This window comes from Dendrobates tinctorius, unplaced genomic scaffold (genome assembly GCF_039654945.1).
Source record: "Dendrobates tinctorius isolate UK_male_01 unplaced genomic scaffold, ASM3965494v1 ptg000302l, whole genome shotgun sequence".
In the NCBI taxonomy this organism is placed as follows: domain Eukaryota; kingdom Metazoa; phylum Chordata; class Amphibia; order Anura; family Dendrobatidae; genus Dendrobates; species Dendrobates tinctorius.
The window spans coordinates 317,238-329,752 of record NW_027361969.1 but is presented as its reverse complement, the minus strand read 5'-3'; positions in this window follow the sequence as shown (position 1 = coordinate 329,752).

The following is a 12,515-nucleotide window of genomic DNA, read 5'->3' as shown; positions in this document are numbered from 1 at the left end:
GGGCTCTATTGAATAATGAATGTTTTGAATTTTCTCCAAAAGTAAAGTAGTTGCAAACTCATGCTTTTAGAGACTTGTTTGGGCTCATGAGAGGAGTAGAAAAACATCAAAAATTTCAGTCCTGCATGATTCTACCAAGAAATGTGTTTTCATTGAAACCGCTGGTTTTTGATAGTTTGGGCCCTATTGAATAATGAATGTTTTGAATTTTCTCCAAAAGTAAAGTAGTTGCAAACTCATCCTTTTAGAAACTTGTTTGGGCTGTTGAGAGGAGTAAAAAACCATCAAAAATTTCAATCCTGCATGCTTCTACCAAGAATTGTGATTCTTCATTCAAAACCTGATTTTTGCTATTGGGCTCTATTGAATAATGAATGTTTTGAATTTTCTCCAAAAGTAAAGTAGTTGCAAACTCATGCTTTTAGAGACTTATTTGGGCTCATGAGAGGAGTAGAAAAACATCAAAAATTTCAGTCCTGCATGATTCTACCAAGAAATGTGTGTTCATTCAAACCGCTGGTTTTTGATAGTTTGGGCCCTATTGAATAATGAATGTTTTGAATTTTCTCCAAAAGTAAAGTAGTTGCAAACTCATCCTTTTAGAAACTTGTTTGGGCTGTTGAGAGGAGTAAAAAACCATCAAAAATTTCAATCCTGCATGATTCTACCAAGAAATGTGATTCTTCATTCAAAACCTGATTTTTGCTATTGGGCTCTATTGAATAATGAATGTTTTGAATTTTCTCCAAAAGTAAAGTAGTTGCAAACTCATGCTTTTAGAGACTTGTTTGGGCTCATGAGAGGAGTAGAAAAACATCAAAAATTTCAGTCCTGCATGATTCTACCAAGAAATGTGTGTTCATTGAAACCGCTGGTTTTTGATAGTTTGGGCCCTATTGAATAATGAATGTTTTGAATTTTCTCCAAAAGTAAAGTAGTTGCAAACTCATCCTTTTAGAAACTTGTTTGGGCTGTTGAGAGGAGTAAAAAACCATCAAAAATTTCAATCCTGCATGATTTTACCAAGAAATGTGATTCTTCATTCAAAACCTGATTTTTGCTATTGGGCTCTATTGAATAGTGAATGTTTTGAATGTTCTCCAAAAGTAAACTAGTTGCAAACTCATGCTTTTAGAAACTTGTTTGGGCTCATGAGAGGAGTAGAAAAACATCAAAAATTTGAGTCCTGCATGATTCTACCAAGAAATGTGTGTTCATTCAAACCGCTGGTTTTTGATAGTTTGGGCCCTATTGAATAATGAATGTTTTGAATTTTCTCCAAAAGTAAAGCAGTTGCAAACTCATCCTTCTATAAACTTGTTTGGTCTGTAGAGAGGAGTAAAAAACCATCAAAAATTTCAATCCTGCATGATTTTACCAAGAAATGTGATTCTTCATTCAAAACCTGATTTTTGCTATTGGGCTCTATTGAATAGTGAATGTTTTGAATGTTCTCCAAAAGTAAACTAGTTGCAAACTCATGCTTTTAGAAACTTGTTTGGGCTCATGAGAGGAGTAGAAAAACATCAAAAATTTCAGTCCTGCATGATTCTACCAAGAAATGTGTGTTCATTCAAACCGCTGGTTTTTGATAGTTTGGGCCCTATTGAATAATGAATGTTTTGAATTTTCTCCAAAAGTAAAGTAGTTGCAAACTCATCCTTTTAGAAACTTGTTTGGGCTGTTGAGAGGAGTAAAAAACCATCAAAAATTTCAATCCTGCATGATTCTACCAAGAAATGTGATTCTTCATTCAAAACCTGATTTTTGCTATTGGGCTCTATTGAATAATGAATGTTTTGAATTTTCTCCAAAAGTAAAGTAGTTGCAAACTCATGCTTTTAGAGACTTGTTTGGGCTCATGAGAGGAGTAGAAAAACATCAAAAATTTCAGTCCTGCATGATTCTACCAAGAAATGTGTTTTCATTGAGACCGCTGGTTTTTGATAGTTTGGGCCCTATTGAATAATGAATGTTTTGAATTTTCTCCAAAAGTAAAGTAGTTGCAAACTCATCCTTTTAGAAACTTGTTTGGGCTGTTGAGAGGAGTAAAAAACCATCAAAAATTTCAATCCTGCATGCTTCTACCAAGAATTGTGATTCTTCATTCAAAACCTGATTTTTGCTATTGGGCTCTATTGAATAATGAATGTTTTGAATTTTCTCCAAAAGTAAAGTAGTTGCAAACTCATGCTTTTATAGACTTGTTTGGGCTCATGAGAGGAGTAGAAAAACATCAAAAATTTCAGTCCTGCATGATTCTACCAAGAAATGTGTGTTCATTCAAACCGCTGGTTTTTGATAGTTTGGGCCCTATTGAATAATGAATGTTTTGAATTTTCTCCAAAAGTAAAGTAGTTGCAAACTCATCCTTTTAGAAACTTGTTTGGGCTCATGAGAGGAGTAGAAAAACATCAAAAATTTCAGTCCTGCATGATTCTACCAAGAAATGTGTGTTCATTGAAACCGCTGGTTTTTGATAGTTTGGGCCCTATTGAATAATGAATGCTTTGAATTTTCTCCAAAAGTAAAGTAGTTGCAAACTCATCCTTTTAGAAACTTGTTTGGGCTGTTGAGAGGAGTAAAAAACCATCAAAAATTTCAATCCTGCATGATTCTACCAAGAAATGTGATTCTTCATTCAAAACCTGATTTTTGCTATTGGGCTCTATTGAATAATGAATGTTTTGAATTTTCTCCAAAAGTAAAGTAGTTGCAAACTCATCCTTTTAGAAACTTGTTTGGGCTGTTGAGAGGAGTAAAAAACCATCAAAAATTTCAATCCTGCATGATTCTACCAAGAAATGTGATTCTTCATTCAAAACCTGATTTTTGCTATTGGGCTCTATTGAATAATGAATGTTTTGAATTTTCTCCAAAAGTAAAGTAGTTGCAAACTCATGCTTTTAGAGACTTGTTTGGGCTCATGAGAGGAGTAGAAAAACATCAAAAATTTCAGTCCTGCATGATTCTACCAAGAAATGTGTTTTCATTGAAACCGCTGGTTTTTGATAGTTTGGGCCCTATTGAATAATGAATGTTTTGAATTTTCTCCAAAAGTAAAGTAGTTGCAAACTCATCCTTTTAGAAACTTGTTTGGGCTGTTGAGAGGAGTAAAAAACCATCAAAAATTTCAATCCTGCATGCTTCTACCAAGAATTGTGATTCTTCATTCAAAACCTGATTTTTGCTATTGGGCTCTATTGAATAATGAATGTTTTGAATTTTCTCCAAAAGTAAAGTAGTTGCAAACTCATGCTTTTAGAGACTTATTTGGGCTCATGAGAGGAGTAGAAAAACATCAAAAATTTCAGTCCTGCATGATTCTACCAAGAAATGTGTGTTCATTCAAACCGCTGGTTTTTGATAGTTTGGGCCCTATTGAATAATGAATGTTTTGAATTTTCTCCAAAAGTAAAGTAGTTGCAAACTCATCCTTTTAGAAACTTGTTTGGGCTGTTGAGAGGAGTAAAAAACCATCAAAAATTTCAATCCTGCATGATTCTACCAAGAAATGTGATTCTTCATTCAAAACCTGATTTTTGCTATTGGGCTCTATTGAATAATGAATGTTTTGAATTTTCTCCAAAAGTAAAGTAGTTGCAAACTCATGCTTTTAGAGACTTGTTTGGGCTCATGAGAGGAGTAGAAAAACATCAAAAATTTCAGTCCTGCATGATTCTACCAAGAAATGTGTGTTCATTGAAACCGCTGGTTTTTGATAGTTTGGGCCCTATTGAATAATGAATGTTTTGAATTTTCTCCAAAAGTAAAGTAGTTGCAAACTCATCCTTTTAGAAACTTGTTTGGGCTGTTGAGAGGAGTAAAAAACCATCAAAAATTTCAATCCTGCATGATTTTACCAAGAAATGTGATTCTTCATTCAAAACCTGATTTTTGCTATTGGGCTCTATTGAATAGTGAATGTTTTGAATGTTCTCCAAAAGTAAACTAGTTGCAAACTCATGCTTTTAGAAACTTGTTTGGGCTCATGAGAGGAGTAGAAAAACATCAAAAATTTCAGTCCTGCATGATTCTACCAAGAAATGTGTGTTCATTGAAACCGCTGGTTTTTGATAGTTTGGGCCCTATTGAATAATGAATGTTTTGAATTTTCTCCAAAAGTAAAGTAGTTGCAAACTCATCCTTTTAGAAACTTGTTTGGGCTGTTGAGAGGAGTAAAAAACCATCAAAAATTTCAATCCTGCATGATTCTACCAAGAAATGTGATTGTTCATTCAAAACCTGATTTTTGCTATTGGGCTCTATTGAATAATGAATGTTTTGAATTTTCTCCAAAAGTAAAGTAGTTGCAAACTCATGCTTTTAGAGACTTGTTTGGGCTCATGAGAGGAGTAGAAAAACATCAAAAATTTCAGTCCTGCATGATTCTACCAAGAAATGTGTTTTCATTGAAACCGCTGGTTTTTGATAGTTTGGGCCCTATTGAATAATGAATGTTTTGAATTTTCTCCAAAAGTAAAGTAGTTGCAAACTCATCCTTTTAGAAACTTGTTTGGGCTGTTGAGAGGAGTAAAAAACCATCAAAAATTTCAATCCTGCATGCTTCTACCAAGAATTGTGATTCTTCATTCAAAACCTGATTTTTGCTATTGGGCTCTATTGAATAATGAATGTTTTGAATTTTCTCCAAAAGTAAAGTAGTTGCAAACTCATGCTTTTAGAGACTTGTTTGGGCTCATGAGAGGAGTAGAAAAACATCAAAAATTTCAGTCCTGCATGATTCTACCAAGAAATGTGTGTTCATTCAAACCGCTGGTTTTTGATAGTTTGGGCCCTATTGAATAATGAATGTTTTGAATTTTCTCCAAAAGTAAAGTAGTTGCAAACTCATCCTTTTAGAAACTTGTTTGGGCTGTTGAGAGGAGTAAAAAACCATCAAAAATTTCAATCCTGCATGATTCTACCAAGAAATGTGATTCTTCATTCAAAACCTGATTTTTGCTATTGGGCTCTATTGAATAATGAATGTTTTGAATTTTCTCCAAAAGTAAAGTAGTTGCAAACTCATGCTTTTAGAGACTTGTTTGGGCTCATGAGAGGAGTAGAAAAACATCAAAAATTTCAGTCCTGCATGATTCTACCAAGAAATGTGTGTTCATTGAAACCGCTGGTTTTTGATAGTTTGGGCCCTATTGAATAATGAATGTTTTGAATTTTCTCCAAAAGTAAAGTAGTTGCAAACTCATCCTTTTAGAAACTTGTTTGGGCTGTTGAGAGGAGTAAAAAACCATCAAAAATTTCAATCCTGCATGATTTTACCAAGAAATGTGATTCTTCATTCAAAACCTGATTTTTGCTATTGGGCTCTATTGAATAGTGAATGTTTTGAATGTTCTCCAAAAGTAAACTAGTTGCAAACTCATGCTTTTAGAAACTTGTTTGGGCTCATGAGAGGAGTAGAAAAACATCAAAAATTTCAGTCCTGCATGATTCTACCAAGAAATGTGTGTTCATTGAAACCGCTGGTTTTTGATAGTTTGGGCCCTATTGAATAATGAATGTTTTGAATTTTCTCCAAAAGTAAAGTAGTTGCAAACTCATCCTTTTAGAAACTTGTTTGGGCTGTTGAGAGGAGTAAAAAACCATCAAAAATTTCAATCCTGCATGATTTTACCAAGAAATGTGATTCTTCATTCAAAACCTGATTTTTGCTATTGGGCTCTATTGAATAATGAATGTTTTGAATTTTCTCCATTTTCAATGAACTTTATTAAATTTTAAAATATAATAACAGTAATGTCTTCCAATGGGATTCCAATGTAGATGTCACATATGTAATAAATAAAGAAAGAGGGGAGGGGGGGGTTGGGGGAAGGTATGGGAAGGGAAAGAAGTTTGGAATGATTTTTAGTTGTTTTATTGAGACACACAAAGGTCAAACCACGAGGTAAAAGGAAAGAAGGATAAAGGGGGGGAGGGGGAGGGGAAATATAACAGTAATTTTACAATTATGAGATCAGTTGAGATAAACAACTAACAATAACAGTACAATTACCAAAATTGCAGGTACAATAGGAGTAAATTCAAATACAAATTAACCGTTGTTTAATAAAGCAATAATGCGGTTAGGGAGTTGTATATAATAAACAATAACCCTAATAAAATCAAATTGGACTAGGAGTGAATGAGAGAGATCAAAGCTAAGCTAGGAAGTGTTAAAATCTGACCAACATTTCCACCTCTTACAATAAGTCATATAGTAGTTATTAGCGATAGCATGGCTTTTTTCGTATGAATCATGAAGATTCATTTTATCAATGATGTCACTAAGTCTGGGAATTGAGTCTTCTTTCCAAAAGATAGCTATCGCATTTTTGGTTATTAAGAATAAATGGATAACAACGGATCGGTGATGGGGATGAATATCTTCAAGATCCAGGGATAACAAGGCCTTATGTGGAGTTAAAATGATTTTAGTTTTAGTGATCTTGTTAATTAAGTCAGAGATTTCGGACCATAAAGGTCTGATTCTTGAACAATCCCAGAACATGTGGAGTAAACTACCAACTTCACCACAATTCCTCCAGCAATCAGGGGATCTACCAGGAAAGATTTTTGCTAGTTTAAAGGGGGTAAAGTACCATCTAGACAGGATTTTAAAAAATGATTCGTGAAGATTAGCACATATATTAGACGAGTATGTTGATTTTAGTGCTTTAGACCATTGTTGTTGAGTTCTCGAAATGTTGAGGTCCTTTTCCCAGTTGAGCATAAAAGTGGTTTTTTCTGGTGCATTACTAGAATTAAGAAAATCGTAAATATTTCTCGACTTCCAATAGTATTTATTACCGGGATTACATATCAATAAGCTTGTGGAGTCTGTCAGAAAAGTTCTTTTTCTCAAAAGCTTCTTAATAAGTTTCTTTAAGTTAGATAGAAATTGAAAGTCATCAGTAGAAAGATTAAATTTAATTCGGAGTGAATTGTTGCAGAAAAATTGTTTACCATTATGCAAGTCCGCTAGTTTTTTAATACCAACCTTTTCCCAATTTGAAGGAATTTCCTTTTCCAATATTAAACCAAAAGTTTTAAGAGAGATATTTTTAATTTGTTGGTATTTGGAGCCTTTTTTGGTGTGTATTTGAGGTTTGGCTAAGTTTTTCCAAGCTAGTAGTGTGGCTGATGTTGTTGGAGGAAGATGTGATAAGCAATTAAATGATGTCAACCCATCCAAAATCAGTCTTGATAGCGGAGTATTTTTGTTCCAGCATCTTTCTATATCTACCCATATTGGGCAATTATCCTGATTAAACCATGGTAGGGATTGCATTATGAGATTCGAGTAGTAATAATTAACTAAGTTAGGAAGGGCTAAACCTCCTTCAATTTTCCCTCTAGTAAGTGAAAGGAATGCTACTCTAGCTCTTTTTCCATTAGAAACAAATTTGTTTACTAAGGATTGCAATTGTCTGATATATTTAAGGGGAATGGAAAGAGGCAAACACCTGAAAATGTAAAGTATCTTAGGGAGAGTGAGAAGTTTGAAGAGAACTATCCTCCCTACCCACGAAATTTCATGCTTAGAATGAGTATTAAATTCGATTTGAGTACTTTTAATGAGATTCTGCATATTCACTTCAATGGTTTTGGCAAAATTCCTAGTTATGGAGATGCCTAAATACAAAATTGCATCTTTTTCCCATTCGAATTTGGTAATGTTTTTAATACTAGTGATGGTTTCATTGCTAAGGAAAAAATCTAGAATTTTCGATTTCGTGTCATTTATTCTATAAAAGGAGACCCTAGAGAATTTTTCAATAATAGGAAGAACACCTTTAATTGAATCTAGCGGGTTTGAGAGACTTAATATAATATCGTCAGCAAATAATCCTATCTTATATTGTGTCTCACCTATTTGGATGCCCTTGACAAATTGGCTGGATCTAATAGTTTCTGCTAGAGGTTCCATTATTAACGCAAAAAGTAAAGGCGAAAGGGGACATCCTTGTCTAGTACCATTTGTAATCAAAATTTGCTTAGATAGATGGTTATTAGCATATATATTAGCAGAAGGGGACGAATAAAGTGCCATTATTGTATTTATTAGTTTAGAACCGAAACCAAATTTGTTTAGGGTGGCGGTTAAAAATTGCCAATTGACTCTGTCAAAGGCTTTTTCAGCGTCCAGAGCAAGGAGTAATGATGGAATCTTTTTGGTTTTGATATGGTCTATTAAATTAAATATTCTCCTAGTTCCATCGCTAGTTTGTCGACCAGTTATAAAGCCCAATTGATCTCTATGAACTATGTTTGGTAGTATTTTTTTCATTCTTGTAGCGATAATTTTAGAATAAATTTTAACATCGGTATTAATTAGTGATATAGGCCTATAGTTTTTGACAGAATCTAAATCTCCTTTCGGTTTAGGAATTAAGGATATAATGGCCTGCAGCATCTCTTGAGGAAATTTCCCAGTTTCAGAAGCTCTATTAAAAACCCTAGTTAAATACGGAGTCAATAAAGAGGCAAAGGTCAAGTAATAGTCATTTGAAAAACCATCAGGACCCGGTGATTTCTTAGTTTTGAGTGATTTAATGGCCTCAAGTACCTCAAGATCTGAGAAGGGAACCTCAAGAGATGATAATTGTTGATTAGAAAGTTTGGGTAAAGTAAGATGTGTAAGAAACTCATTAATTTTTTGTTTATTTGGTTGTGAAATACTTCGGTCATCTTTAAGATTATATAATGAAGTATAATAGTCAGCAAATTTGTTGACTATATCTGCCGGGTTAACTAGGTGTTCACCGTTATGTTTAATTTTATTGATCCTGTTTTTGATTCTATTCATTTTAAATTTTTGGGCCATAATCTTAGTCGGCTTGTTAAAAGAAGAGTAATAATTCGATTTCATGCTTTTAGCAAATTTTTCATATTCATTAAAAAGGATCGCTCTTAATTTAGTTCTAAGTTTGATAATTTCCAGATGGAGATTTGTGGAGGGATGAGTTAATTTTTTCTGAGTGTCCTCTTTGTGTTTTAATTCTAATTGTATTTTATTTATCTCTGTTTGATTCATTTTTTTATTTTTATAGGAAATATGTATCATCGTACCCCTAACAACTGCCTTATGGGCATTCCAAATTGAAAAAGGGCTCATGCCGTCTGTATCATTTTCTAAAAAAAAATTTGTAATTGACGATTCGATTTCTTTTTTTGAATCAGGCTTGTGTAATAGTGAAGAATTACATCTCCATAATGGGTGATGACTTGTTGCTCTACCTAGTAGAACTTCACATAAAACAGGCGCGTGATCTGAAAAGGTTCTGGGAAGGATCTCGATTTTTTTGAATTTGGAAATGGAAAGGGAATCTGTAATAAAAAGGTCTAATCTAGAAAAGGTTTTATGGACCGATGAATAGTGGGTAAATTCCAGGGAAGAAGTATTAAGACACCTGAAAATGTCTAAATATTCATGATTAATAAGCCAATTACCTAACTCTGGAAAAGCTGATCTGGTGGGAGAAGTGGAATCATAAACACCATTAGGGACAATATTAAAGTCCCCAGCCACAATCAGTGTACCTTTTTTAACCTCCTGTATTTTCTTTTCCAGATTATTAAAGTAGCGCATCTGGCCATCATTAGGCGCATAAACATTAACTAGGGTGGTTAATTGGTTTTCTATCAGACATATTAAAATTAGGTATCTTCCCTCTAAGTCGGAAATCTGTTCAATTATTTCAAAAGAAATTGAATTTTTAATCAAAGTAATCACTCCGGCCTTTTTAGACTCATTTAAAGATTTAAATGAATGTGGGAAATTCTTGTTTTCTAATCCAGGATGCCCTGATTTAGCTAATTTCACTTCCTGGAGACAGATTATGTCTGCTTTGCTTCTTTTGATCTCTCTCCATGTCCAGTACCTTTTAACGGGACTATTTAAACCCCTAACATTGAAAGATAAAATCTTAACCATAAACTAAAAAACAATGAACAAATAAACCGCAACACCAATAGAGGAAGCAACTGCAACTCGCAGATAAGCTTCCAAATGGGGAAAGTTCGTGTATCTCTGTAGGAAGCCTCCCACACGAAAAGAAGAAATTGATATATATATAAATTTTTCTTCAGCCCGGAGTCTCTCCTCTTTTATCGATGGAATCAAGAAACTTCATACCCTCCTGTGGAGACAAAATCGAAATCACCCTACCACCCTGGCTAATGAGGAGTTTAGTAGGGAACCCCCACCTGTACATCACGCCTTTCTTCCTTAATAAAGTAGTTACCTCATTAAAGTTTTTTCTTGACTGAATAGTATCTTTAGAGAGGTCCGCAAACGATTTGATATGGTCATAAGGGTGAGGGAGAAGTTTATTAGTTCTTAGGTAATTTAAGAATTTTTCTTTCGTGGAGAAGAAATGGAATCTAAGTATAGTGTCTCTAGGGACATCGGATGGTAAGGATCCAGGGCGAGGGAGTCTATGTATCCTATCAATCATAAGTTCTGGTTCTGGAATAGTTGGCAAGATTTTAATTAATATTTCTTTAACATAATTCTGTAAGCTATTTTGGTTTATCTTTTCTGAAATACCTCTCAATTTTAAGTTGTTTCTTCTACTACGATCCTCGAGATCAGCTAATTTGTTACGTAGAAAAGTAATCTCTTTTTGAGTATCATATTGTTGTTTTTGAAAGGCCTCAGATTTTTTCTCCAGAACCTCTATCTTGGTGACATTTTTATCAATCCTAGTATTAATTGTATCAATTTTAACTTGTAAGCGGTTAGTGTTTTCATCCAAAGTAGATTTTAAAGATCTATTAAGGGCTTGCATTATATCTTTGATATATTGTTCCGAAGCCCCCTTCTCCGAGGCCTGAATATCATCAAGGCCTGTAAGAGTACTTGAGTCCTCACTGACAGAGCTAAAATCTAATCTAGGCCTACATTTATCTGGGCTTTGTATGGGAGAAGCTTCATAAAATTCTTCTTCGTCTGAAAGAACAGAAGGACTCCCTAATTTAGGCTCGTCTCTCTTAGTCTTTCTCTTTACAGTCGTGTCCATCTCTGTTTGGATGATATCTAATTCCTGCATCATATTAGTGTTCCCTTTCTGCCCAATCGAGAATTTAGTACTTTTAGGAGTGGTAGGGGGGCTAATACAGATAGCTTGATCTAGCTCTGTTGAGTCTGATTTATGAGGCTTTTCCTTTAGTTGTTTAGTTTTACTGTTTCTCTGACTCATTATGCCAATGAAAAGGGTATCCCTGTCTAGTAATTATTAGGCCAAGAGTAAATATCAATACCTGTTACAGTTTAAGTGTATCAGAGCAAGTATAGATTAAATAACAGGAAGGATCGGTTTAGATTATCCCCAGTAAGATATACACAAGCCTATTTATAATACAAGATAAGGAAACTATTGTATCAAATCCTCAACTAAGACCAAACAAATCACAATAAGTAGAAAAAGACACCACTGCAAAGAAAGACAATTTTGTAAATAACACTTCAGAGTCAAAATCCCTGTAAACAAATGGTCAGAAAACCTGAAGATCCAAAGCAGAGCACTCCAGTCGGGGCACCAGTATCAATCTGTTCCTTCTAATGTAGCTTCGACACCTTGTAAGTCTATTCTATAATATCGTCGATTTACGTGCTGCTCCTCTGCTTTCAGGTCCCACGATGCTCGTTCCCACGACCAGCAGAAACCTCGGCACTTCCTTCTATAAGGTACAGCACTCAGAACCCACGAGCGCACTGCTCTACTGCTGCTCCCAGTCGTAGATCGTTGCTATGGAACTACCACTGAATCGCTCTATCGAGAACAGACCCGTTCGGGGAATCCCCGTATGGAACTCGAACTGACAAGGAATTGCTGCTAAAAGGTCCTCCGCAATACTACTCCACCACTGCTCCTATTAGTATAACAGCCTCAGAGACGTTCACTCACCCACTGCAGAAGACTTTCCAATGGTTGTCACTCAGTCGTGTAGTTATTAAGTCCTTCAAAATGTCCACCGAGTTCCCCAACAAATACGTCAGCCACCACTTCAGACTTTCCGCCCTGTAGATTTTTTGTTGGCACCAAGTCCTATTTATCCTCCAACTTGTTGCTCAGGATTCTTTGGCTTCGCTCCTGGTCTGGACCCACACACACCGAACTCTGTTTTTGATGTTGGACCTCTGATGACAGTTTCTAACAATAAGTTGTTCTCTATAAAGTATCTAATTTGCACTCCAAGACAGGTAACACTCACTGTTTGAATTCGCGCCTTTTTCTTCAGAGATTCCCCTCCTCTCCGCTTGTGCGCGCCGCTGCTGTGAAGAGCAAGCGCGGGAAAGTTTAAATCAATCCACCGTTAGTAAGATCTGCTTCTCCCGCTCTTTTCTTAATGCGTCGCTGGTCTTTTTCCCCGGTAAACCGATCCTCCTCTTCTTCTCCCTTGTCTTTTTATCTAGCAGCGATCTCCTCACCTTTGTCTGGGCGCTCGATTTTAGTGAAGAGCAGAAGTGAAAGAGTCCTCCACCGTTGATCGATCTCCCGCTCTCC